The sequence below is a fragment of the Lepeophtheirus salmonis genome, chromosome Z (assembly GCF_016086655.4).
Source record: "Lepeophtheirus salmonis chromosome Z, UVic_Lsal_1.4, whole genome shotgun sequence".
Taxonomy (NCBI): Eukaryota; Metazoa; Arthropoda; class Copepoda; order Siphonostomatoida; family Caligidae; genus Lepeophtheirus; species Lepeophtheirus salmonis.
Genome location: NC_092584.1, coordinates 18,247,521 through 18,252,891, shown reverse-complemented (window position 1 = coordinate 18,252,891; position 5,371 = coordinate 18,247,521). Strand labels below are relative to the sequence as shown.

General features: G+C 30.4%; 1 long non-coding RNA gene across 1 annotated transcript; it reads left to right on the top strand.

Annotated features, from left to right (window-relative positions):
- Nucleotides 1-235: 235 nt before the first annotated feature.
- On the top strand, nucleotides 236-1,340 carry LOC139907371 (uncharacterized). Its single transcript, XR_011783930.1, has 3 exons — nucleotides 236-476; nucleotides 545-958; nucleotides 1,022-1,340. It is a non-coding gene; the product is annotated as an uncharacterized lncRNA (long non-coding RNA).
- Nucleotides 1,341-5,371: the final 4,031 nt, after the last annotated feature.

The window sequence follows — 5,371 nt, the reverse complement described above, 5'->3', positions numbered from 1 at the left end:
ATTGACTTTTTTTTTTGTGATGCACAGTTGAGCAATACACAAACAAATGTTATACTACAGCACAAAATCTGAGCTGATGTCCAGTATCCGGGAGAAATTCAGGAATATGACAAATGAGTAAGGTTGGTAAGGATACAAAAGTGTTCGAGGAGAAGGGAAGAAATACTTATGGTATCATTGATTAAAATACTAAACATCTTCCTCTATCAAGAACGTTATCATTTCCCGCCTTTACTATTCAATATTAATATATTATTAGGTACTGATAGTCGATAGAGAACTGAATAAAATGCCTAAAATAACGTCGCCTTTTGTCTGGATTTCTGGAAATGGAGGCCCAGGAATTTGGAAGTACTTACCGGACGAGAAACAGATGGCTTGTCAGATTTGCTGAATGGTCAAAACAAGTGGTGCAGTGGCTTTGGATGGTTTGCAACTAGTTTGTCTGAGACTAGTTTCTTCACTTAAATACATGGGTATGATAATTAGGTTTTCCAATATTACATAGTCAATAAATATTACTTTTTTATCACTTAATGATTAGCTATGGTTCATAAGCTCCAAGAAATGGTGTTCAAAAAACTCATAAAAGGCAGAAACAACTGCTTAAATGGTCACAACAACATGGGTTGTTGCATCGGCTTTATATTTTTTGATGCTCTTAATAAGGAGTATGTAAAATCGCCGGACATTACTACATAATTAGCTTTTGCTCTAAATCTTTACGATGTCATGTTAAAAAAATACATTAAGTCAAGAATGGTTGCCTGAATTGCCTTATCAGTTATAAAGGAGTCTTATTTTTATATCTAAGATAAGTAATTAATGTTTAAAATTTGACTGCATGGATTAACTTTTCTTTTTTTTAGATACACATGAAATAAATGAATGTAGGATTTTACAAGCTCTTCGTACTAAAATTGGAAGAAGAGATGGATTTAATTCTAATATTTTTTTGGTAGTATATTTATTGTCTAATTTTATGCTTTTGACATTTACTTAATTATTAATAATTATTTAGATCTCATCGGTAGAGATATATCTATCCTGTGCAGAATTGTATATAGCAACTTCCACATGAAGAAAAAGGGATGATGATCATTTTGATTAAACTACACGTCTGGTTTGATGTAAGAACAAGGAATATTAATTAGATCAATCTATTATTTCAATATTCTGTATTTATAATTTATTGTTACTATTAGTTATATGATTATTATTCTTTAATTATACATATTTAACATAAATGTATAATGGTTTATTTTTTAGAGTATGTAGATTATATTTAATTTAAGCCTTCTTTTTTAAACTTGTAACTTCAAATATATTTCGAAATACTCCTTCATTAGTTATTATTCTTAGAATATTGTTCATAATGAATTATAATTTCATGAAGTGTGACGTTTTCAAATCTACTGTAACGGATAAAACACGTCTATGTCAATTATATGTAGTATATCTTTATTCAACATTTCATTAATAAATACTTTCGTTATACTCTCAAAAATCATAATAAAGCAGGCAGATGATAATAAACTCAGTATTTTAAGCAATGATACCATAAGAATTTCTTCTCCCTGCACCTTGTACGCATTTTTCTTTACAGGATTATCTACTTTGCAAATGGGACTGTTATGTAGACCGGATCCCGTTTCCGAGGTAAAGTCGAGTCCATTATTTTTTTTATTCAGCTTTAATTGGGATTTGTTTATATTAAAATTGGGAGATTAATTTAGGAAAAAATGCATTTAAAATAATTGTTGATTGCTAAATAGAGGTCAAACCCCTTATATCACAGTGATACGTCACTAGCACAAAAATGCAACGTATTTTGTTGGCTACTGTGGCCATTTCTGCTTCTTTTTCTACAATCAGTGTTCTTAACGTTTATTGATCATTTTTTGATTAATTTGTGTTAACTTTTATCCTTATTATTAAAGATTACAGATATTGTTAAATAAAGCCAAAAGCCGGTTACAATAAATACCCTCTTGAAATATTTATTTGCAAACTCTGAACGTTCAACTCCTCAAAACAGGATATTTTGATGCAGTTCCACTTCAACAATTAATCTCAAACTTTGCTTTTATTTATATTTAAACCTTTGCCAATAAAATATAATATAAATTAATTAAATATTTTAATGCAAATATATTTAAGAAGAAACTTCATCACTTACTGTGAATGATAAGGATTTATTCCCCTCAAAGGTTTCAAAACCAGAATTAGTTATTTAGGTCATCTTTAGACATTTGCAAAATGTTATGAAACTGATCAGTTTGCTAAAAGCTGTCTCAATAAGTATTAGAAGTGGTTGGATTACCTACAAATTCTGTTAAAATGTATGGTGTGGTAATAGCTATTGATTTTTCAAGACCATTTTTTATTATGAAGACTGTTTAGAAAATATTCCCTAAGAAATTTTATATTCCGAATAGGGCTCTACTTTTTAATGGAGCTTCAACAATATCTTTAGGTGGTTTAGAAAATTAAATCAATTAAATTGAAGAGAAGTTGCCTGCCGACAAGGAAGCCCGGTTTCTCCTACTTTTCGTTGGTGCAATGGAAGAACTCAGTAATATTATCAAAAGGAAATCTGGTGAATTTGGTATTCAACTAGGATCCAGCAGAAAAATAATTGATCTGTATGCAGATGATGTGACTCTTATGGTAGAGGCTAAACCGGAAAAAAACAAACTTATTAAAATTGTAGAAATTATCTTGGATTGCTTAGATAAATTTGAGATAAAGTCTGGCCTTGGAGTCAATAAGTATAAAAATGCAAAATTACCAATTCTTAAGTGGACCCGGAAATCAAATCTTACACCGAAGTTTAAGGTTGCGTAATACCTTGAAAGCTTCAAAATTCTTGGGATTGAGTGGGACAGATACAGAGTAATGTTAAGAAACTGGATTAAGGAGGACAAAAGTTGGCTTGAGGTGGAGTTACCACGATTCTTGCCTAAAATTTACAAAAATATATTTTTCTTAATTTAACTGTGAATCCAGATGTTGGTTGGAGGTCTTGTATTTCCTTGATTAGGATTTAAAAATGGATTTTGTTTGTAACGAAAAGGATAAATTCACAGGTGGTCCAATTTTCTTCCTTTATTTGGGCAGTTCATAGAATTTTGTAGTTGAACGATGTGGTTACTGACTCAAACTCTCCAATAGACGTAATACCTAAGAACAAGGGAAAGGTATATTTCTTTAAAAACCATGAAAATCCGTTAAACATGGAAAGGAAACTTTGGATAATTACGTAATTTCGATTCATGGTGTAAAATGTAAGCTTTTTTTTCCTTTTGCAAAGGACAACAGCAACACAAAAATATGCTGACTCTTTGGCCTATGAAAAAGGGTTCATTTATAGAAGTATTATCTGAAGCCATCATGGTTTGTTGAAAATATCTCCGTATGCTAAGTTTGAAGGGCGATTGGACAAGCAATATAATGGATTCCACTAAACGAAATTCACTGCACAATTTATATTGGCTAGGGGGTGTATAACATTTAATCCTTATTGCAAAGACGTTGGTAAGGTATTTGATTCTGTTTTGCATGATTTTGCTGAGTGTCCTTTTTTGCTATTATTGAGGAAATTTGTTGAATGGAACTTAGAAGGTCATATGACTCGGAGCCTAACTATATCTCGACCAGAATTATTTTTAAGTTTCCAAAAAATAAGTTAATTCCTTCCAAGAAGGCTGAAGTAATTAGGTTGTGGTTACTTAACTTAAAGTCTTATATTCCAAAAAAGTTGACATTGTAGGTACTAATAGATGGCAGGGATTTAAGAGGCATACTTATTACAGCTGCGTCATGATACATGGTTTTTGAATTGAAAAAATCTAAGGACGATACATTGACGGTTGAAAGAGTACGGGATATATATACGGTATTTTTCAGAGATTTTAATTAAATAAATACAAATTTTAAATCCCATTGTCAAGATAGACATAAAAATAGACAAATACTAATTGTTTAGTTTTAGATTTCTGACTGTTTTAAGTCTTTCTATGATGTTGGGATTTTTTGTTAATCTTATTTTTTTAAATGCTTATTTATTACATAGATTCTAAGTGTTTTTTTTTTTTTTGTAGCTAAATACATCTTTGTGTTTGGGAACCAATTTTAAACAACAATGTTTATTCATATATTTACTAAATGTAATTTCCCAATTTATTTTGATGTATTTTATATATTACATATATATAAAAAAAACTTTATTAATATCACTACGTCTTAAATTAAATCAAATCATTAAATAAAACATTTATGCATAATATTAAAACATGCATGAGTGAAAATATTTTTTTAAATATTATATTTAATATATTATAACATGTGGAATTTTTAATCCACTCTCACCTTGTCTGTCAAAAAGGAGAGATACTTTTTGGAAGAGTAACAACTTATGTAGGGCGTCAAGGCAAAGGAAAGCCAGCATAATTTTTCTCAAAGCTAAATGGGGATTATATTTGTATTCTTTGACGAATTATAATACAATTATTTTATTACACCTTTTTGAGTTTCACAACTTGCTCTTAAAGTAGACAAAACTGATGGTCACAATAAAAGAAGGTGTAATGGATAAGCTTTATACAAATGGGACCATATGGGGGTCAATATAAGTCTCTTGTAACAAGTAAAGGTTCTAAACTATAACTAACAAAATTTGATATTATAACTCATCACACAAATTTGAAAACAAAACTCCATAATTGACGTTAACATGCCCGGGAAATATTGGGTTATATGCAAGGTAAATAGAAATACAAGGTGGGTAAGCCGACTGCTGGGTAAGACAGACAGATTGTGACGTTACATAGTATAACCGCGTACTTCTAACAGTAAAACTCAACTGCGTATCTTTGTTTATTTCAAAAAGATAGTCGTGAACAATGTACATCTTTATTAATTAAGTAAAGTTTCTCTGCGAGTATGTTTAGATTATGTACAGTCATTTTTAACAACGAGGGTATAAGAATCTTTAAGAGAAAGACTTTTGCACCTTGCTCCATCGTGGACTATATTATAACTGTAGTACACTTTATTATTCCTTTACACGATCATCTTGTATGACATATATATAATATAGGTATACATAGTAACAGTACAAAATCTACATGTATGAACTACATCAATATACAACACAGGGTGTGTAGCTTCAGCACCTATATTTCATTGGTGAGGAGAAAATATCAAAGGGTTCAGGATGACTTCTATTTGTTTTGCAATGACTCCAGCTGGAATTCTATATGTCCAGCTTAAAAAATGTCCAAATTTTCTACCAATTCCTTTCTGCTGGATGAGTATAGGTTCCCCAAGAGTTAATTTGGGGGAAGTTCTCCATATTTTATCCATCAAG